The sequence below is a fragment of the Typopeltis vanoorti genome, chromosome 6 (assembly GCF_054136105.1).
Source record: "Typopeltis vanoorti isolate ZY-2024b chromosome 6, IOZ_Tvanoo_1.0, whole genome shotgun sequence".
Lineage (NCBI taxonomy): Eukaryota > Metazoa > Arthropoda > Arachnida > Uropygi > Thelyphonidae > Typopeltis > Typopeltis vanoorti.
Window position 1 is genome coordinate 29792172 of NC_143554.1, and position 24324 is coordinate 29816495.

General features: G+C 35.0%; 1 long non-coding RNA gene across 3 annotated transcripts in view; it reads left to right on the top strand.

The window, feature by feature from the left end:
* LOC150105355 (uncharacterized) overlaps positions 1–24324 on the top strand; it is a 93205-nt gene that overhangs the window by 5375 nt on the left and 63506 nt on the right. Inside the window, exon 2 of one of the 3 annotated variants that reach the window (XR_016548481.1) lies at positions 13394–13514. The exons of the other annotated variants lie outside the window; for them this stretch is intronic. This is a non-coding gene — a long non-coding RNA (uncharacterized LOC150105355). The remainder of the gene's footprint in view (positions 1–13393; positions 13515–24324) is intronic. 3 annotated transcript variants of the gene reach the window in all.

The following is a 24324-nucleotide window of genomic DNA, read 5'->3' on the forward strand; positions in this document are numbered from 1 at the left end:
TGATGGCAGGGACTAGGAGCAGGAGAGTTTTGGACCTGGTCATAGAATTGGAAGAGCTATCCATAACCAAGGTGGCAATATTGCCTCCAATTGGTGAAAGTGATCATGCAGTCTTGATTGGGAGATTGTAAAACATGAGGAATATTCTGTTAAGGAGTATACATGGAACTACATAATCACATATTAGATGATTATGAGAGGCTTAAATCTCTACCATGGCATAAAACATTTCAGGATAAGGATGTTAGTAGTGCATGAGATATAGTTAAGGATCATCTAGAGGAAGCAGTATTAAATTGTATACCTAGGGCAAAGAGGTTTAATCAGGTAGGAGTTGGATGAGTAATATCATGTGGAGGGTATATAAAGAGAAAGGTGAATATCAAACTCATGAAAAGAATCTAGCCATGCAGTCCAAAGGAAATCCAAAGAGGAAGAATTACTATGGAAGATTAACCTTAATGAATTATGATGGTCACAAGGAGACAGAAGTGGATAAAATAGTTGAGTTACTGAGTGACCGCTTTGCAAGGGTATATCATCCGAGTGAGGTTACTGCTTTAACTTATGTGGGATGAATTAGAGATTCTTAGGATATTGCAGAATTTCATTGTAAATACAACTATGAGATATTAGCTAAGGTTTTGCAAGAAAACTGGCTAGGCTCTTTAATTTAAGTCTCAGTTCTGGTAGTGTTCTAAGGAAGTGGAAAGAGGGCAAAATAATTCCCTTGCATGAGGGAGGCTGCAGTAACTAAGACTGTAAGTTCTAAGATTGCAGTAGCAAATCATAGACCAATTAGTATCTCAGGTGTAGTGGTAGGAAAGAGAATTCAAGAATGGGTAGATAAAAATATGATACTGTATGTCATGCCTTAGTAATTTACTAATTTTTTATAATAGAGTAACATATGAATTGGATAAAGGAAATGGCTACATGATGATTTTGCAAAGGTATTTGAAGATTTGACAGGATATCAAGTGGAACTCTGTTATACAAATTAGAACAAATAAGGATGGATATGACACTGATTAAGTGGATAAGAGGGTGGCTACTGGACAGATATCAAAAAGTACTATATGAAGCAGAATAGACCTGAAAACCATGACTAGTGGTGTGCTTGGGACCATTGCTATTTAATTTGTGCATAAATGATATGGGAAATATTCAGTTGTTTGCTGATGATGGTAAATTAGGTAGAGTAATAGGTAATGGGGAGAGTATGCAAGACAACTTAAATAGGCTGTCAGTATGTTCAAATGATAATGGGTATCATTTTAATGTTGAAAAATGTAAAGTTATGCATTTTGGAATAAATAGATTACAAGCTGTGTATCAGATTGATGGCAGTCCATGTGATACACAACTTACTCCAAGAAATAGATGAAGCTAGAGATTTAGGAGTATTACATATTGCTATAATAGCTCTACTTAAGTAATGAAGAACACAGTATTAACAAGTAGATATAAGTCATTATTCCTCTTTATAAGGCCTTGATACTCCCACATCTGGGTTACTATGCTCAAGTCTGGTTTCTTGGGGATGAGGAAGCAATGAAGAGGATTCAGAGGTGAGTGACTTGTGGAATGTTCCCTATGAGGATAGATTGAGGGTGTGTGGATTGCAGAAGTTGGTTGATAGGAGAAAATAGAGGATAGTTTTATAGAATAGATGCAAGGGAAATATTTTAGCACTAGACTAGTGGTACCAGAACAAGGAGGTTATCACTTTAAGCTGAATAAAGGTGTCATTAGTAGGGATGTGAGGAATAGATTTTTTTGTTTGGAGAGTTGTGAATGAGTGGAATGGGTTTCCAGAGTCAGTTGTGAGTGCTTTGTCTGTAAATGGGTTCAAGGATAGGTGTGATAAATTGGGTCTCCCACCATGAGCCTTCAGATTCCATGGAGGTGCCCATATAATAATAATAACTGAAGTTGCACACTTTATTGTTGCCAATTTTGTAACAGTGTAGTTAATTCATGTTAATCCAGTGCTAGTGATTTCTGAATTATGGAAATCAATGATGGTTGCTGCCTACTTGTGAATTCATTAATATGAAATGCACATTGTTTTTCATACCCATGATGTACAGTACTCATATCTACTTTTGCGTTATCATAAAAATCCTTATAATTAGCAGTTAATTTCAATATAACTTAAGTTTTTGTGCATCAAAAAATTGATTTTGTACACCTTTTACATGTTTTGATAAAGTTGAAGACTCCTGCATTGTGTAAGCAGTAATATGACAAATATAACTTTGATCACACCACCGTATACTAAACTGTGGTGGATAATGAAGGAAACAAGACTAGACAAATTTTAATCCACCTATGCTCCATGAACAAGCAATAACTTGGAGTTGCTCGGAACAACAATAATAATAATAAAAGTGCAAAAAGTTGATGCCTCATCCTGTTCTAATATAGCTGGGCATACTTTTATACTTGCATTGAGAGCATTTCTAATATTAACTTTATTATGGCAAGCACAAGTACTTCCTATATACAACTAGCTTAGCATTGAAGCTACTTCCTGCATAAGCCTTTGTTTTTGTCATATTTTACTCTAGCATAAACAAACATAATGTACTTCAAGTGGCGGGTGGAGGAAAAGAGAAGTCTTATTTTATTTTTTTGTGATCTTAAATACAGATAGTTATTCAACCTATATTACTCTAACACCATTTGCGGAAGGGGGATGGGGAAGAAAGAAAGAATCTTTTGATGTGATACAAAGTTTCAAATACCTGTGAACTGCAGTTCTGAGAAAATATGTACAAAAGTGAACTTGGTTGAATGGATAGGCAAAGTCTGTTACTCAGTTCTAAGTCTGGAACTGTAGTAATGGTTGATCAATGCAAGAATGATTTATGGAAATATCCGTAAAAAATGCATGTAGCAGAAAGTGAGTGTGAGAGAAATGTAATTAATGAAACTAACTTCTCTCTACAATGTGACATGAAATTTTAAGGAGCTTTGGTGGATACTATCCCAGATGTGAAAACAATATTCTATAGTTGAATAGATTTGCATAGTGTTAGTGCTGTTTGCTTAGGCATAAAGTAACATCCAGAATGAAAGATAAAAACCTAGTTTTTTTGGATTCCAAGGAAGCAATACTTGTGATATACACTGCTTGAAAAGAAGTCAACAGGCACCTTATTGGGCAGGGTATATTGTGCCATGTAATGGATCGTGTATTTGTAGCCGGTATAAATTGTAGGAATACGATCCCCCAAGACAGTGCAACTGTATCCAGGTAAAATGGCTGCGAGACAGGAACTGATGGAGTTTGAAAGAGGTGTGGTGATAGGATGTCATGTTGCAGGCCTATTTTTTCAACAAATTGGGCCATCCCAAGTCGATAATTAGTGATACCATACTAAGATGGAAACACAGGGAATCAACTGCAAGTGCTATCCACAGTGAACGAACTCACCAAACGGGACCGTAGAATGCAGGATAATATGTAAAAACTGCCATTTGTCAGCCAACATATTGAATGTGGAGTTTCAGACATCAACTGGAACACGAATCTGCACAAAAACATTCGGACTGGAGACTCACAGTGGGTTTTCACGGTAGGACTGCAATATGCATATCCTACATTACCCAAACCAATGTGCAAAGAGCATGCACATTGTCGTGTTAGGATGACAAATCATGCTACATCCTCTTCTGAGCAGATGGGCAGGTGGGGATGTGGCTGATGCCCAGTGAATGTCTCTTACCCAAGAGTGTAACTCCAACTATGAAATTCAGAGTTGGCAGTTTGATGGTATGGTCCTGCTTTTCTGGTTTGTCCTCAGACCTCTCTTTGTAGTGCCATGAACAAGGAACTCCGAGAGGTATCTGAACACTCAGGACAATGCAGCAATGATTCGTGTTTTATGTAACTGACCATAGTCTCTTTCAGCAAGACAATAAACCAATGCCATAAGGCTGCTGCTGTAACTGAGCAGTTTGTGAACACGAACATCACCACACTTGACTGGCCTCCACAGAGCCCTGATCTCAAGCCTATTGAGCATCTGCAGAATGAACTGGAGCATTGGGTGAGGTCAAGAGATATGTGCTCCACAACAGTCCAAGGCCTCATCATGTGCATATAGGAAGAATGGTCCAAAATTCCCACTGATCACTAGCATGTGCTTGGAAAGTATGCCCCCATAAAATTGCTGCAGTCATCACAGTGAAAGGAGGTACTACATTTATTAAGGTGAGTGCCATAGCTGTTTGATCCTTACATTATGGTGTCCTTTGAGTTCTACCTGGAAAGAAATGGCACAGATTAAAGGTATTCTGAGAAGAGAAATTAAAAATGTCTTGTCTGGGGATTTGGGTATTATTAAAAACAAGCACTGAGGCAAAAAAGTTTTTTTTTTTTTCTTTTGTGAGAACTAGGATAAGATTGAGTTTTAAAGAAGTCAATCCAGAAAAGTGGTAAATGTGACCAAAGTTGGATAAACAGCGTATTCTGATTTATAAAACATGCACAAGTGGTGTCTCTATGATTTGGGTCCATATATGTTATTTTGTAGTATTTGTTCAAACATAGAAAAATGGTATTTCAAAGAGTGTGCAGTTTTGTTCTGTTTTTTCTTGTGTGTTCATCTGTGAATACCAAAATAACGAATGTCTAGTTTTGCAATAAATATAAAACAAAGCTATAACAGTTCAACTGTTTTCATGTGTTAAGATTTTAAACTTGTACTGCTTACCTCTAATTTGATTTGTGGTTTTGTTTCTTGTAATGTAAGCAGGATAACTTCCAGATCTCGTTTGGGTACTGAATCAGAATTATTTGCAGCAGAAAATGAGGTCACAGCACTTAGAGGAATCAACTGAGGCATACCAGATGAGATGGAATTTACTACAGTTGTAGGAGTGGCAATGATTGGCACAGGACTATAAAGGTGAAGTGAAAGGGCAAAATGTTCCAGTGAAACCTTGCGGGAGATCTACAGGTTTGGGTAACTTAAAGCTGGTGTATATGGCTGGAGGATAATGAGATGATGACACTGGAAACTAAAGGCAATATACACATGGTTAAAAATTTTAATCAGAAACACGATGTACCTTTTCAAGATGTACAATTCAAGTTTTAAAAATAAACATTGAATTGCAGGATTTATAATCATTTGTGTCTATATTAAATGCCAAATTTTGAGCTAATTTTAGTTAAACAGAATAGAAATAGGAATTTTTAAGCAAAGTGTGGTTCCAATAGCATCACTCCCACCTCAAATTCTTAATAGAGACTGACTTTGTGTTTTAGCACCACAAAAATATACCTCTCAGGTTAGGAGTGGATTTCATTTAGAAATTCACCATAGACTTTTTCTGTGATCCCAAAGTTTGATATAGAGAGAGTCAACTCCAAATCTTATGCTACTATAAGTTAAATTAGTTCCATGTCTCTTGGGCCAAATCAAAGACTAAGGAATCAAGATAGTTGCAGACACTACTTGTCTGCAAACAATGAGAGTGACTGTTACCACCTTCAAATTTAGAGTAAACTACACCACTTAAATTACTACAAAACAGAATCAGAGTTAAGTCTACTAAATGATTCTGCACAAGTTGTAGGACTTGTGCAGAATCAGTTGAAAGCTAAGAAATTAAAATTACTCATCCCAGAGACTTCATTTCTTGATAGAGTAGACACATGCTATAGCAAACCCCTAGGGCATCGGTTCCTAACAATCAGTAATGGTGGAAAAACAAGTAAACTATTTTACATTAAGATAGGCACTGAACAAAAAGCATCAGCATTTAAAAACAGCTATTTTAAAAATAAGGGGTACAATTTATAGAAATGGGTTTAAGACAGGTACGCAAGTGGAAAAAGGTTAGGAACCACTGCTCTAGAGACTAGAGAAATAGTTGTTTATAGCACAATGTTTAAGCTAAAGTGGGGAGGAAAGATTGTTTGATGAGAATTGAAAGGAGAAATGGCAGGAACCTAACATAAAATCAAAAATACCTGCTGACATTTTAGCAGGTAAAGCTGGTGTGAACAAGTCATCTTCCTAACAGGATTGTTGGCATTAACTGTAAATTAAAGAAATATGGCACAATAAACAGTATTTCTTTAATCTGAAGTTTGTATAGGTAACAGCTCATTTCATGTTTGAAAGATTATCACTGTAATAGGTCATTGAGCCTAACACAAAAGAGATGATGAGATTCTTTATCAATAAGATCAAAAAAATTATTCTGTTTAGAGTTTTTGAAATTAATTTACATGAACATTTTACACATAATTTTGAAAATTAAGCATTAATTCTACATTTTTATAATTTCCATACTCTTCTAGTTATTATTGTTTCAGTTTTGGGTCCTTTATGTTACATTTCAGCCAATCCTTTGTCTTCTGCTCTCTGAAATGATGAGAAATGTTGATTTCTCATCATTTGTTAGGAAACTCAGTATATTACCCTAATGGTCCTGAGCTTAAAACAGATTTCTATAGTGAATATTTACTGTATAAAAGAAATGTAAATAAATTTCTACCTATGTCTTCACAGGAAAGTGTATTGTAACAATGTTTTTGGTTTGTAATTAGTTTAGGTACAAAAGTATTTTATTAACTGGGTATCTTCATAGATACTGAAGACTAATCTCGAGAGGCTCACACAATCCCAATCATACCTCTCCTTACTCACTCCATAAGCAAAAAAAAAAAAAAAAAAAAAAAAAAAAAAAAAAAAAAAATTGAATCTCCATTCCTTTACTAACCATTACAGCCTTACACAACTTCCAGAAGTAGTTTCTTGTTCTTTTCTCTCTAATGTATTGTGAAATATCTTCTTTTTTATATGTACTCCACATAATTGTCAATGTCTTGGTCACCAAATTTTTCCTCTACCACTTCCTCACAGCAAAGAAACCAAGGTGATTAAATCTGCAAATAGCAGTCTAGATGTGGTATCAAATCCTCATAAACAGGGATAATAACTTTGTTATCTGAACTTGTCACTTTTTCCTTCAACATCCAATTGATTCTTTGAGCTGTTCTGTCAGCCTTATTAATTTCCTGCAATATATTCCATCAATGGGAAAATGGTAGCGAAGGCATACTTGTTCAGTGAGTTTAATTTGAGGGATGGACTTTGAGAGATATAGTGTGTACAATGTATTTGTTATCAAACTGACAGGTTTATAAATGAACGTTTTAGATTTCCAAGGTTGTAAAAATACTTTTAAAACTACAATATAATGACCTCTTTTTTTTTTTAATATGCAAACATACAAATGTTTGGCTAGTTTTGTGGCAACATATACTCTTATTGGAGCAGAAGTCTGTAAATGCGAGATTTCTGATGAATGTAAACCAAACCATGCCTTAATTCTTATTACATTGAACAAGAGACGTAGCATTTTGGAAGCTTCTTTAAATTTTCAGATAAAACAGTTATGTTTATTATATGGCATTTCTGGTTTTTGCCCAAATACTGGATGGTCCCACACTGGTTGTGTGAAAAGCTAAACCAGATCTACGTGTTCTTTCCAACATTTTAAAATTTTCATCGCTTGTACTCTTTTCATTCTTTACTATGATGTTTTACATCTCTAGCTATTAACTCTTACAGGGTGTTCGGGATAAATTTGACAGTTTCGTAAGGAAAAAGAAAATCTTCTTTGTATCTATTAAATTTAATGAATTGACAAAAAAACATTACAGGCAGAGTTAATTACAATACTATCAACAAGATTTACTCAAAATAACCACCATTAGCATCGATCACAGCTTCAATTCTGCTTCGGAACCTCGAACAAGCTGATGCTACAGTCTCCCTGGGAAGGGCCGCAAAAACTGTTTTAATTTTATCCATTAACTGGGCTTTTGTATTACTGGAAGTGCGATTGGTGTCTTTTTCAACTGCGCCCCATACAAAATCATCCATGGGGTTAAGGTCTGGGGAGTTTGGAGGCCAAACATTTGGACTGGTGAAGTCGTAGAAATTTTCAGACAACCATTTTTGACTTTTCCCAGAGGTGTGGCAAGGGGCCGAATCCTGCTGCCATACATACGGCCTACCATTGGCTACCCTTGTTATCCAGGGCTTGACTACAGTTAGCAACTCCACGAACAAAGCCCGAATTCCAATGCCAGGGTTCTTCAACACCTGTTCCTGCAGATTTGCGAGGAATTCTGCTGTACGAACGCAATCAGATCGTCTGCTGGGGATCTTTCTTCTTGCTACATCCTCGTAGTCACCATTGCAAGTCTCTAGTTCATGCCTGATTGTTTTTACTGTATTCAGGGAGCATTGGGCAGCAGTCGTAATATCCTTATTTTGATGGCGGGCACGAATCATCATGATACAAGTTATTCTCTTCCATGATTCAGGTGGGTTCCAGCTATCCATCCTTTCTGACATCTTGTATATGAATGAAGAAGGGTCCAAACTTTTAAATGAAGAGAAGTGTGTGTTAATACATGTAACTTACGGAAAAATATAATTAATTATAAATATGTCAAATTTATCCCAAACACCCTGTATAAGCATGCTCTGATGAAGTACACATGGCAGCACATGAAACTAGTCAAACATTTTGTATGTTTAATAATTTTCTTTTTTTCTAATACGAATTCTGACTTTTTATTCTTTTTTTTTTTTTGGTTATAAATTTCCAAGTCTTTCAGATGATGGTATACTTTTACAAGCTAGAAAAATAAAATAATTAACTGTGTGGTGATCTCTTGAAAGATGCTAATTATTATCAAGTGGACAGGAGATTAAATAATTAAAACATAACCTTTTTAGAAGTTAACTGTGCCACCTGGAGCTCTGCCAATATAGCTTGATAAAGCCATGTTGGGAGAACTGTGCAAATGCACAGAGAATTAGAATCAAATTTATTATACAAAACACACTGATGACATAGTGTATGTAAAAATAACAAATATAACTATCTAATAGAAAAATGTAAAAATTTCATACTACAATGAATGTATGAGTAGGGCTAATCTAAGATGTTATGGACATTTAAACAGAATGGTTAGATGCCAAGATGGCATAAAAAAAGATCTAGGTGGATTGATTCATTCAGAGGTGCTTTAGAAGACCATAGTGTTAGATTCGATAATACTTTCGATAGTGCTAAGAAGTAATAGACTAATTCAGAGGAAAATTATTGATAGGAGATTAGAAATAATGTATACTCAATCATATAGTACTTTCATAGTAGCCTGTAAATATCAGAAAATAGATTATGGTAATTTTTTAAATGTCTCTTACTATCAAACCACTGATATTTAATATTGATATCACATGATCAGAGATTTGCATATTTCAAATTATGCTTTTGATATAAGGAGAGTGAAGAAATTATTGGTCAAGAACAGCCAATACAGAGAGTCAGGAATGGTGAGAATCTATGCAACTGTGTTAATGATACTAATGTGCATTATCATGATGAAGAAAATGACCATGTGATCATCCAGTTTGGACCTTTTTTATTATTATTAAAAATAACAATAGTGTGTACTAAACATCAACCAGCATTAATTGACACAGACTGCTCTGCATTCAGGCAGAGAGTTTACAAACATGCTAAGGAAAATAGTCATTTTTATGATCTTTTTTACGTGGTTCTAGTCTACTAATCTTTTCTTGTGTGTGTGTGTGGAGTGGGGGAGGGAGGGAGATGATGTTGGTAACTGGATTGCCATGCTTAGTCAAGTAAAACTATTGGTGAAAGAAGTCAAGGATGTTGTTTGTACTGTGATGATGCTCATAGATAACATTGCACCTTTTAATGAAAGATGCAGGCAGATGATCAGTTGCTTTACTTCTTTCTGTGAAGGTGTCATGCCACCTATTCTCGTGTATCGAAGTTAAAAGTTATATATCATTACTTTCACAGTGATAGTTGCAGACTGGGTGGTTTTTTGGTTGTGCATGGACAAGGCTGAAGTATTCTTCTGAATGCAGCTGGCCCACAGGTTCCAGAAGCAGTTTCCCAAGACAAATGAATCAGTTTGCTGTTACAGGACACTCCAAGTAGATATGACAGGATGTTCCTCTTTGGTTGCAGAAGAGACAATTCTCTGATAATTCTGAATGAAATTTGTATAGTATAGTAAGGGTGAGAGGATGTCGTGCCACATTCTGTATTGTATGTAGCATCGGATTTAATGGCTCTACTTCAGTAAGGCAGATACTTTTAATGGATGGATGCTTGTTTGAAGATGAAGAATTGTCTGGTGAAGCGTCTTGCTATGTCCTTTGGATTAGAAAGGCCTTGTACATGTTGGAAGAATTGCTGTTGGTTCTTGAAGGCCTTTGAGAATTCTATGTGATTTCTAGCATGGTAATCAATCTGAAGCACAGATTTGAATGCATTCATCTATTCAACTTGGTTCCCAATATTCCAGGGTTGCTGGTGATTGGGAATAGCACCATGTGAGGTTTGGAAATAAAATGTCCACTCTGACTCACAAGTTTAGAACTTGTGAGAGTCATAGCGGACCCTCACAAGTTCTAAAAACTACACCAACTCCATCCTGGGAAGAAAAACTGTTTGTTTGTGGTGAGACTTCTTATCATATAAATGATAAGATGTGAGGCTCCTTGAGTATTTCAGGAAGTGAGGCCACTTTCACTGTATGTTATTGATCTAGGCCAGTGGTTCCCAACCTTTTTCCACTTGTATACCCCTTGTTTTTAAATACTGCCACTGAACAAAATTACATGATTATTTTTTGTGTACCCCTGAACAGCCCAGTGCATACCACCAGTTGGTGGTACCAATGATCTAGGCTTTTCCATCTTTGAAGGGCATTTCTGTAAAAGGTGGTCAGATGTGTTGGTATGGTTTCAAACTTATAAAGTATGTGCAAGGATACCTGCAAGTTGTCCAACTTGGTTATGCAGAATACAGACATAATGTACAAAAAAAAAAAAAAAAAAAAAAAAAAAAAAAAAAAAAAAACTTATGTCTGTATTTTCAATTCAACTGACTATTCTTTACTTCATCTTTTTGCCATTACCATCCAGAAATAATAAGAGAAAAGGAGAAGATAACTAGAATGATTTAAAATTCAGAATTTATTATGTACTGCCACATCGCAGAAGTATGATTACCTAAATTACTCGATTCTTAGGTGGTCTTCCTCATTTACGTTTAAATAAGCCATCAGCAGCAGAAGTGATAACTAAAGGACTGTCATCTCCTGAAAGACCCAATTTCTGGGAATACTGATGAATCTTGAAGTGGTCAAGTCTTCTAAATGGATTGTCACTATCTATAATCACCTCTCGGAAATTATGCTTTGGGAAAGAAAATTTTAAAATAAATCATCTTAATAACATTTAAGAGAAGAAAAATTAAAGATTCATAGACAGAAAATTTAAAAAAAAAAGGTTATTTTAAAAAAAGAGAGAAAGAATAACACAAAATTCAGTAAAAATTCAAAAATTCAAACCTATCAATAGCTTTACAGTTGACAGTGCACTCCATTTCTCTTAATTTAACAATCCAAGCTCAACCATCTCCCATGACCAATGATTTACACTCATATCTCTTTCTCTCTGCAATTCTTCAATCAGGGAAAAAAAAAAAAAAAGACAGCCTTATGAACTTCAATGACACTTAAACCCAGTCCTGTGTAATTTTTCATCAGAAAAATTTCACTTCCCCTCATTTCCAGTCAACATGTTTGCTATGTTTATACTATTTCCTAGTATAAACATAGCAAATCCATAGTCTTCTTGGCTTTTATGTTGAAGACAATACTTTTCATAATGCTATATAAATGCTATATGTTGTGTAAATTCAAAATTTACACAACATTAGAATGCTATTCTGACATTTGGACGATGCATCAAAATCTTCACTAATGTTTGATTCTAAAAGAAAGTGAATTTTTTACCTGTGTGAAAAAAAAAAGATTATTCTCAAAATCAGAATTTAGTATGCTAAAAAAATATTCTCCATGGAAACAAAGTTGAGGATTTTGGATGCAGTTGTTTTTCCAACAGCGACTTATGGATGTGAGACTTGGAACCTAAAGAAGTCAGATAAGAAACGGATATCTGCTTTTGAGATGTGGTGTAACAGAAGGCTGTTGAAGATATAATACTGAAAGGCATACAAATGAATGGGTGTTCAGCAGAACTTTTAAAGGCTCCTTAAGGATATTGACAGAAGTTCCTGGAAAAAGCGACAGGGGGTAGACCATCAATGAGATGGATGGATGGCATGTGTGGAGTGACTGATCTTCAGAGAGTTGAGGATCAGTCACTCCATTCCAGACTAGATCCCAGAAAAGCAAACAACATGGCGAGGCCTGTTGTGGCACATCACTGAGCATCAGGGTGACCATACGGCATCTGTAGATGCCCAGTGAAATGAAGAAGAAGAAATATTATGCTTACCCATTTACAATGGTAATGTTTCTGTTTGGGCTGTAATAGACAATCACATGGACAATGCTCTCCTCCTGCTTTCACTGTCACATAGTAAACGTGTTATTTGTTCTTGAGTCTTGTGATTACTGAAAAATGAATGATACAAATAAATAATTAAAGAAAGTTTCACTGTTCCAAAGACACTACTGTACATTACTTATAAGCACTTTTTCACTCTGGCTGATCCCAATTAATGATTCTGAAAATATGTAAAATAATCAGCCAACCCTGAAAGACGGGGTAAATAACAAAACCTCTAGTCCCTTGAGACCAAAAGAGAATGGAAAAATGTAGTGCCCTTCTTCTAAATTTATTGAAGATCTGGACAATGAAAATCATCTATTACCTAAAAAGAATTTCAGAAACATCTAAGCCATAGTTTGTTTGTTGAAGAGTGGAAATGCTATCCCTCAGCTAAAAAATTGTTTTCAGATAGAAGACAACATGTCCTGAGTCATTTTTTTTCTTTTCAGACAGATCGCAGCAATTTTTTTTTTCATAGCATGCTATATACATTTTATTATTAACATCTGACATCCATGGAGTTAAAGGCTTCATTGTGGGAATTTGAAAGCTGAAAAAAATCCAAGATATGCTTGATTACTTCAGTAGTGTGATTGAGTCAACTGACATTGAACTAGAAAGTTTAGGTGATTATACAAGCAGTCAAACTGTTTGCAAACTTTTCTTCATCAATATTTATGTTATATTACAATAGTAAAATAGAACCGAGACACAGTGCTATGTTAGTAATAATTTACTTGCAATATTTCATCAGCTGGTAACATCAGAGTACTAATATATACATAATTAAAAGAGCATGTGATCTGGTGGCAAAGTTAAATATTTGAAAGATGGATAAGTCTTACAGAGCATTCCTTCATGAGGCTGAATCTGAATGACTAAATATGAGATGTGGTTGTTACGTCTTCACTTTACGTAATTTATCTATTTTATTCACTCTATAGGGCTTCAGAGGTTATCTACTAACTTGATTCCTGTGAGACGTCCCCTTTTTAACTCAGGCAAATTTCTTTGATTAATTGCTGCACCAGCCTAAATCTAAGGATAGAAATATCTTATCCTAGGGTAAGTTCACAGAGATTAAGTGTCACCAATAATATTAAATTAGATCAGGGAGCTGTGGATACCTTAGCTTTGCAGTCGTAGCCCTTTTACTCTTAATTCTCTTTGGATTAAGAGTAAGAGGGCTTAATATCTCTTTGGATGTTCCTTGCATGCATAGGTTTGATATTTTTATGAGTGGTGAAGTCAGTCAACATGCTCAGAACACACACATGCATAAATTAGAAAACATGTTTATTTTACAACTAAAGATTACAAAGAAAAGCATAATGTTAATGGCAATACTAAGATAAAGAATTGTTTAGAACTTCATGCACAACTCTCTCACTTAAAATATACAAATCATTATTACATTAAAGAATCATTTAAGCAACTACTACATTAATCACATATTATCTGGTGTGTATTTAGTACAAACATTATTCAGATTCTTAAATCATATAAGTTCTATCAGTTCCATTACATAACTGCTGCAATCGCACAATACTAGGATTCTCAGACAAACAGTCCAATGAGATTTTCGAGTGTCCCTGACTATATTAAGTCATCAAAGTTCACTTCCCTTCAGAAAGGATCTAAATTTCTTCCATTCACAAATATCTAAACAATGTAATAAGAAATTTACAGTACTTATCTACACTGCACGGTCTGCATCGAGATCCTTTCGTCTGTTGCTTCTAGTGGAATTTCATTGTTGTTACAACACGCTGCCACGTGGGAATCACGTGCACGATACGAATCTGGCACTCGTCTTTGTTATCTAACATCGGCTTGCTCTTGCCGATGGCCCACAATTTGGGATCTATCGGCAAGGCGAAGCACCAGACAGGACTTACGCTAGTCAGCTAGGGAAACGTAGAGACTCGACATCGCTGTCTTAGCACAATAAGAAAACCGGAACAGAGAAAATAAATGGGGACTTATTCAGACCTGCGCTGCTGTATTTATTTCATTTCTCAGCGCCCTCTTTTTGACTTCGAATCTCACACACGGGAGCTCCTCTATTCGTTCTGACTGGATGATGTCATTCTGCCACCTTTCGGAGTCTTGTATTTTCGGGAACACGAGCCCCCGAACGTCTTCCACGAATTCTTCAGCCTTGGTCGTTGCGTCATAATCGTGGTATTTCTGCAACCTTTGACCTTTCGTTGGCAGTGTGTTAACCTTCTTGCATGCACAGTTTTAATTCTACCGATTAAGTTTTCACATATATTCAGAATACATTATTTCTATTTCATCGTTTTAGATTGCATAAAACCTCAGGCTTAATACTTCGTCTTTTTTCTTATTCTTTCCACGTCAACATGATATTGTTTTCTTGATAAATTTAAGTTTGACTGCTAAAAGGGGCAAGTATGTTCATCCAGTTAAGCACATCCTGTTAGATCCTGTATGGGTGACTCTTTTGTAAATAAGGTTTCCCATTCATGATCTAACATGGTTTTAGATGGGGTTTTTTTTCATCTAATATTTACCTTTAGGTTAAATTATTGCTAATAGCATCATCCATCACATTATCTTAACTGTTTTTTCCAATGATTCCGATTGTTTTAGTATCACACTGCAGCAACATTTTTTGCTAGGTCATAAAATTTCTTGACAAGAAATCATATTCTTGAACATGGTATGACTTTTCTGTTAAGATAACATTTAATCTCTGGTTTTACTCCCAATGATAATACTCAATGAAGGTCGAAACCTATCTAGGTAGCGATTTTCACTATAATGCATGGCATTACACCCACCTAAGAATCAAGTGCGATATATATTATTGGATATAAAAGCACCCTACTGGAAGTTGATTGCTCTTTTTTTTATTTTAATGTAAATCCCATCCCCATAAGGTGTTAGCTTATAGTACTATGAGTGGGCTAAGGATTAAATAATCCAGAAAATCTCCTCTAGAGACCAAATGAAAGTTTTTCAAGATACTTTTGGCTTCCAATAAACTGGGTGATGAAATTCATCTCCACTTAATTCACAAAATATAATAACTGAACTCACACTAACTATTCAGGCTGTCAAATGTTCACATGCAAACTTTTGTTTGCTTACATCTGGATAAAATAAGGATGAGATTTTTGTTAAATATAATGTTACATCTTTAATAATAGTTCTCTCTCAATTATTCAACCTTGAATTAATAAACCTGCAATAACATCCCAGGAATGAGTTAGTGTGTGAAATTACTTCTTTGGCACCATGTAATTTGTACCCTTAATAGAAGATTCAACAAATTTCTTTCCTGCTGTGATTGGATATTTGAAAGATTATTATTAATATTACAGAACTATGTTTCAATTCAATTTTATCAATTATGTCAGCATCTATATAACTGTTTTGTACCAGTAGCAGAACTACAGAGCAATACTGAAGAGGGAATGCAGGCTAAAGATAATAAAAACTTTGATGGAAAAGGAGAACAGCAATTATCTTTCACAATTTCTTTACATAATCAAAAATTCTAATTTTATACAATAAAACTTGTTGAAGGAGGCATTCATTTCAGAACATCAGGTAACGAATTTGACACTTCAAAAATCCAATGTTCACTGCTGTCTGAGCACCCACTTAGGGAGGTAAGAAAATGCCTGCTGTACCAATGACTGATAAGTGGCAGTATTTTGAATGCTCTATGTAAAATATATGCATTTAAATATATTTGTAACAAGATCTCAACAACTACTGTCAACTTCAGCAAGTGTAATCTACATTTTATATTTTTCTTTCTGCACAAAAGAAATTATGTCAGATGTGCTCTGTGAGAGAATACCAAACTTTAATTCTCGCCTTTATAATCTAATCTGCTGTTGCCTTTCATTGCCATTTTTCGGAATTCATTTGTTTTCTTTATCTCCAAATTCTGATGACTACTTCAAACTCTTTATATGTATGAAACATACATTTTCTGCAGCATGATATAACTCAAATATTGAATTGTTTTCCTTGAAGAACTTCAATGGTTACATCTGAAATCGGATTCCTTTTTCTAAATGCACTGTTCAAGCTCTCAGTGATACAAATATTAATGTTGGATAAATCTGAGAGTTATACCGGATCAGTAGCTGAATTGGTGAAAAGAAGCATCTTCAGTTGCAGATGCTGCCACGTTTTTTAGAGGCTGACGAAGCAGTTAATGCAATGAGCTTGAGTTGGGGGGGGGGGGGGAACAGCAGCAGCAGATGTCATTCCTAGAAGAGAGATCTGATCCAACAGATGGGCAGTTTACCTTAGTTCATTTTAACAGCAACTATTTGTATCATGTATCACTGACAGCTTGAACAGTGCACTTAGGAAGCAATTTGAATATTGTGCAGAAAGGAGGAGGTGGTCAGATTGTATATTATGCAGATTAAAAGAAGATAAACGAAGATCTTTTTGTATGAAAAAACCGGTAGGATTGTGTTTTGGTATGTTATCTCAGATTTATTTAGCCCTTTATTTGACAGCATTCCTCTCAGGCAACATGACTTTACAGCTGTGCCAATAAAGGGTTCCAATCAATTATTGTAATTATCTTCCAGGTAACATTCGTCTTCATAATAGATGCACAGTGAAACAATTTTTTGAATTACAATAGAAAAAAAAATTGTTTGTGTTTGGATTTTCCAATTTGCCAAAGAAAGGTTTAAAAGGCAGATTTAGTTAAGAGGATAATGTAATATGCATAAAGAATCAGCTTAATATCTCCTTACACCCTGTAAGGGAATCAAAGGCATTAGCCATTTATATTCTTCATAATGTGTCCCGTAAAAAGATAAATAACAGTAAAGATGGATAGTGTACGACACTATAAATGTAGTGTATAACTTTATTTACAGGGACTTGCATTCCTGGAAATAGAGTTTGAACTTTTAAGTTACTGTAAATGTTTTGTGTATTGTCGCTTTCACTTTTCCAAGCAGCATGGAAAGATTTTTGGTTATAAGAGCAAAATGTAATCAATGCACCATGGTAGGTTGCCTCCATTCCGGCACAGGATATCTCGACAAACTGTGGCAAGTTGTTTACTATTTTAACCGTATAATAGAACACAGAAACTAACTAAATAATTAATTTATTAACTTAATGCTGATATTTCGCTGGTGTTATAACCAGCATCTTCAGAGCACAAAAACACTGCTTGTCACAATACGCAAGACTAAAACAACATGGTGTACTTAAACAAAATTGTAGCAGCAACATAAAGACTAGAGTCCTGATTTTGGCACCCTCTATCTGAAAAAAAAAAAAAAAAAGCTATCATATATTACTAGAGTCCTAGAAAAGTGCTAGTTTTTTCTTAATATGACTCTCTCCCAGATCTTCGGCAACTTAATACAGCCATATTTGTTGAGATTTGGAGTTTGTTTTAGGGCTTCTGTTGCCTCTAAGAACAATCTCTCTGATTTATACGGGTTTCTGTGTAGTACTTTTGTGTTTTTCCAGTTGATCCTGTGTGCAGGGGTATCCAGAGCATTGATATCTACATTGATACTCAACTCAACATCACCAGAGTTAAAGATCGGTACTATCAACGTAAGAAGCCTGAATGGCAAAGAAATGGAGCTAGCTGAGGAATTAGATAAGTACCAGATCGACATAATAGGGATGACTGAAACAAAAAAGACCAAAACTGGTGAGATCTTTCTGAGCAATAAATACAAAATGTTATATTCAGGCAATGACAATCAAGGAAAAGAAGGAGTAGCCATAGTATTCAACAGAAAATATGAGGCTAATCTTCTTGAATGGCAGTCAGTCTCAAGTAGAGTAATGTGGGCACATATGAGAATGGGGAACTGGACAATGAGACTTATTTGTGCCTATGGTCCCACAGAAGGTTCTACTAAGGTAGAAGTGGAGGAATTTTTTGAAGCTCTAGAGAAAGCTACTGACACAATGAAAAAGGAAAAGTTGGTCCTTGTTGGGGATCTAAATAGCAGAGTAGGAAATGATTGTGAGACATATCAAAATATCTTGGGAAAATTTGGAGAAAAGAGCAAAGCTAATAATAATGGCAAATATCTGTTGGATTTCTGCTCAGGACATGGACTGGTTATTACTAACACCACGTTCCAACATAAAAATGTGCACAAATTCACATGGAGAGAAGAGGCAAGGAATAAGAAAAGTCTCATTAACTATCTTATTGTTGATAGTGATGTTTTCTCCTTGGTGCAGGACACCAGAGTGTACAGAGGATTTGAAATTGGAAGTGATCACTATTTAGTCTTGAGCAGGATAAAATTGAATTTGATATCGAAAAGAATGACATGTAAGAAAGTTTTAAAGCGAATAAAAGTTGAGCAGCTCTCAGATGTGAACTGTAGAAGACTAAAATATACAAAGACTATTGAAGAAAAAATGAAAGTGTTTGAGAACAGGAACCAAACCTTTGAGATTCAGTGGCAAGCCTGGAAGAAAACCCCGATTGATTCAGCTAGGGAGGCATGTTGTGAAGTTGTCTGCAAGGATAGAAAAATTAGAACTCCATGGTGGACACAGGAAGTTAAAGAGGCAGTGAAGGAAAAAATAAAGCATATCAAAAGTTCCTGGCAAATAAGTCAGCTTGTGCTCTTAGAGAATACAGAGACAAATGTAAGAAAGCTAAACAGTGTGTAAAACTAGCTAAACAAAAATCATGGGAGAACTTTGGCAAGGACATAGAAAATAAATATCAAGAAGGTGGAAAAATATTCTGGAGGTTGATGAAGAAGCTTAGGAATGGAAGAAAGAGTGCTTTAAAAGGAGTTAGGGATGATAAAGGTGACATGAAAAAGAAGGAGAAAAATATATCCTTGAAGTATGGAGTAATTACTTTGAAAATTTGCTAAATGAAACAAGCAGTGATGACATGACAGCACAGTGATAAAAAAACACTGACCAGGTGTGCAGTCAGGAATACATATCCATACTTGAAGTAGAAAAAGCCATCAAAGGCTTGAAATGTGGAAAGGCAGCAGTAGTAGATGATATTCAACCTGAAATGCTCAAGTATGGTGGTATAAGAGTCTTACAGTGGCTGCACTGCATAGTTCAGAAAGCCTGGACTTAGGGACGAATTCCCGATGATTGGAGTAGAGCTCTCATAGTACCCATATATAAAAAGTGAAATAAAACTGAATGTGAGAATTATAGAGGTGTTTCCCTACTGAGTGTTCCTGGCAAGATATATGCAAGTATACTTGAGAAACGGTTGAGAAGAATTGTGGAAGAAAAGCTTGGTGAAAAACAAGCTGGATTCAGGCCGAATAGAGGCCTTGAGGATCAGATCTTCACTTTACGACAAATAGTGGAGAAATCAATGGAATATAACAGAGATCTGTATTTAAGTTTTGTCGATTTGGAAAAGGCATATGACAAGGTGCCAAATGAGAAGCTATTCAATACGCTACAGTTATATGGTGTCAATGGGGCATTATATCAAGCAGTACTTAGTCTTTATTTGAGTTGTAAGTCAGCAGTTAGAATCGAAGGAAGTACAGGAAGATAGTTTAATGTTAAATCTGGTGTGAGACAAGGATGTACATTATCCCCTGTGGTATTCATTATCTATATGAATCACATTATGAAGGAAAGTGGTATTAAACATGATATCAAAATTGGAGATGTTAATGTCAGCTCTTTGCTTTATGCGGATGATGTTATACTTGTAAATAAATCCAATACAAGTCTGTAAGATTCTCTGACTAAATTGAATAGCTGTTGTAATAGATATGGTATGAAGGGCAGCAATAAAAAGACAAAGACAATGAAAATAGGCAGAATCATTGAAAATGTCAACTGTGTTGTGAATGGAGAACATGTGGAACAAGTAAAACATTTCAGTTACTTAGGCATGATTTTTACTGAAGATGGTAAATTAAATATAGAAATAGACAACAGAATCAGCAAAGCTGGTATGGTGGGAAGTCAATTGAATAAATTCATATGGAATAAGAGAGACATTAGTCGGAACACTAAATTAGCTGTATACAAGACAGTGTTCAAACCCGTTTTAACTTATGGATCTGAGAGCTGGGTCAGAAACACTTGACCAAAGACTAGAGACCGCAGATATGAGAGTCCTGAGAAAGATTAGAGGCATGAACAGATGGTATCAATGGCAATATCATATTTAAAATGAGGATATTAGGAAAGAACTTGACATTGTCAGCATCCAGGAATGCGTTAGCAGAGCTAATCTCAGGTGGTATTGGTCACTTAAATAGAATGGGAGAGGAAAGATTAGCAAAACAAGTGTTCTCTGCCAGGTTGGCAGGAAAACGACCCAGAGAAAGACCAAGATACAGGTGGATTGATACGGTACAAAGTGCGCCTTAGACCAGTGCTTCCCAAACTTCTTTATGTCAGGGCTCCCTTTGCAAAAATTAAAATATTTCACGACCCCCCTCGAAAAAAACTCGTAATAGAGATATATTATTAAAATATTTATTGTATTTATATTCAATACAAAACATACACAGCGAATATTGGAAAAATCAAATGCATATATTACATTTTTTGCTTCTTACCGTTTGGTTCTGAAGACGATGCGGGCTGTTCTGGTAAAATACTGTCCTTTTTTTTTTTTTTGAGTCTGTTTCTGCTTCTTCTGATTGTTCGCAGGATTTTTTTATTTTTTACCAACCATTTATCCATCTCAGGGTTAAATTTTTTAACGTAGAATAGATCAAATAATATCACCACTTACCAATACTGGCACACCACAGACTGATAACATGAAATTAGTGAATATTACCTGAATAAGGGAATCCCCTGGACCAGGAACATTTTTCACTTTTGTGACTTTTCTCCTTTTACGGTAATTAAGCCTAATGCGAAACAGACAGCAAAGGCAGTCTGTTTATTAAAACGTGCATATGATTGGTGTGGTATTAACAAAAGATCACGCAACCGCAACCGAAAGATAAAAGCATAGCTGACAATTGAGCTGAAATGCTAACTCTCTTCAACCGAATTCCATATGTGAAACTGCCATAACATTCATTATATATATATATATATATATATATATATTACTTAGTTTTAACACTTTTACGAATTTTAACACGTTCGGTTGAATTTTATTGCTGCCTTGGGAAATCGAACTCACATACATCTAATTAATAACAATAGTTTTTCGTTAGATACTGTGTTTGCCCATGCAACATATGGTTTTGTTTCAGTCTATACAGCATAGTTTCTGTATAAGGGGACATGTGATTCATTAATTAGTGTGTTTTTATCCCAGTTGTCTCTAATTGCACTATTTGTTGAGAAATATATTACACAGACTCCTCATACCTTATTCACTGGCATAATAAAAGTACTTATTTTTATTGCCTCTGCAGTATAGTGGCTCTTAGGGAGGGAGTGTTGTTTACCACTGCAAGCGAGTTACTATATCCCCACATGAACTTGTTTAAGCTTTTTTTCATGTGTGAAGTATATGCAAAACTTTTATTGGTAACAGAAAACTAGCTCGGATGACAGTGATAATATAAAATGAGTTTTGATATGTATATAAAGTCAATATCAACAGTCCCTGATTACGAACGCATTATGAAAGGGACAGAAAGATTTGGAACTTCCCTGGAGAGCATTCGATGTAAATACAATTAACCACTGCTTTGAAATGAAACATATGAATAAGCAATATTTACTAATATTCATTAAGTGCCGAAATACGAAGGAAGCAAAGTTTGTGAACCAACACCAATGTGTAAATTTTTCCATTAAAATATAAAAAATAACAGAAAAGAAATAATAAAAGTTAAATACGTTTCTTTTAAAATAAAAAAAATCTACTTAGTCTTAAAACATTTTAAATTTGTTTTCATTATTTCACGGCCCCCCTCAACAAAACCCACGGCCCCCAAGGGGGCCGTGGCCCACAGTTTGGGAAGCGCTGCCTTAGACGATAGAAATATAAGATCTGATAATGTTGGAGTCTTGACAAGTAACAGACTGATTTGGAGGAAAATTGTAGATAGGACGTTAGTAATGATGTAAACTTTTCATGTAGTACTGTCATATCCTGTACACCCCTTGAGGGTACATGGCAGGAATTTGATGATGATGATGCATAAGAAATAAGAAAATTTAAAAGGATCAGAACGTTTAGACAAGATAGCCGCTTTGAAAGAAAATAAAATCAAAAGCCAATCTCTTTTTAAAAAGCTTATTCAGGAAAGACCATCTGTACCTATGCTATTATTGCTTTAATAAAGTTCTCAGTTAAAATAAAATAAATATCATTTTTTAAATAAATTAAATATAGCTTTTGCTTGATTGTTATAATTATACTTCTACACAATTGTAATTAAAAGATACCATATCAGATGAGAATGTTGCACATTTACTTATTGAGATATATATTGCACACTACATACACTATATATAAGAGTTAAAATTTGCCACTCGCCCACGGAAGTTTTTAAATTAGCAATTTTTGCCCTTGATACTAAGAAGGTTCCCCACCCCTGCTGTAAACCCATCCCACATAGTAACTTTGGCTGAATTCGAAGCAATTTGTTGCATGTGGGTTTGCATAGCTAATACCTGGTCTCCATGGCCTCACAGCACCCAACTCCACTTGAGCACGAAATGTTAAAGCGAATGTCAGCTGAAAGTCCTGCAGGTGCAACTCCTGTGTAAGTGTTATCTTGAATAGGCAGAAATGTAGAATCTTTAATAGAATTTTCCAGACAGTTGTGAGACGTATCTGCATGTCTTGTTACAGAGCACTTGCAATGCAGGAACCAACCTGTTATCAGGTGACATATGGACTATACAGTTTTTGAAAGGATGAAAATAGTTTAGAAAGCAAAATAAATAAATTTCTCTAAAAAAAACTGAAGGAATTTAAAAGCAAGAAACACATCTGGAGATTAAGTGACAAAATCCAAAGAAGAGATTGATTCAGCCTTGAATATATGATACTTTATTCAGTATTTATTTTATTATCAATAACACAACTAAATATCATTTGCTACTAATGAGAGAGAGAGAGATGTATATGTATTCAGTTTCTCATAAATAATCAGTGAAAGAAACTAATTTGTTTGATATTTTTTCAAGTTACATTTTAGTTTATTTCATAACACAGTAATATGTTCTTTTTTGTTAATATAAATGCTTTCATAATTTTTAGCTTTATAAATAATAATGAAAAATACAATTTCTAAAAAAGGGCACAGAGTATTAGTTTTTGTTTGTAATAAACTTGTGTTGCTTAAATTTGTACTATGCATTATCTTTATGGTTCATAACTCATGAGGATGTAGAAGTTACTGAACATTAAAGATTTAATATCATTCTTTAATATTTAAATATCGTAATATTTAGTTTATCTCAGTGGATATCAAGTACTTGTAGCCATATTCCTTTAACGGATTGAGCTATATTGATGAAACTGTTTTTCGTAATAAAAAAAAATGCATTTGTTCTTGGAGAACTCTGCACTTTTCATCCAACAGTATATAGTAAGTGTGTACATACGAGAGCGGCCTGAAAAGTTCTTGGCCTAACAATGAAAAAACGAATTTATAATTTCTAAATTATTTTTATTTTTCAACATAATCTTCCTTAAGACTAATACATTTATTCCAGCGATGCTCTAGCACCATTATCCAGTCCCTGTAGTGGTTCTCAGTACAATCTGCAAAATACCCCTCTGCAGCTGCAATCACTTCTTGATTCGAAGAAAAACGCTTACCAGTGAGGAAGATCTTTAGTTTCGGGAAGAGATAGAAGTCAGAGGGAGCTAAATCTGGGGAATAGGGTGGATGTTCTGGCAATTCATAGTGCAGATACCTTAATTTTCCCATTGCCAAAACTCCTTTGTGGG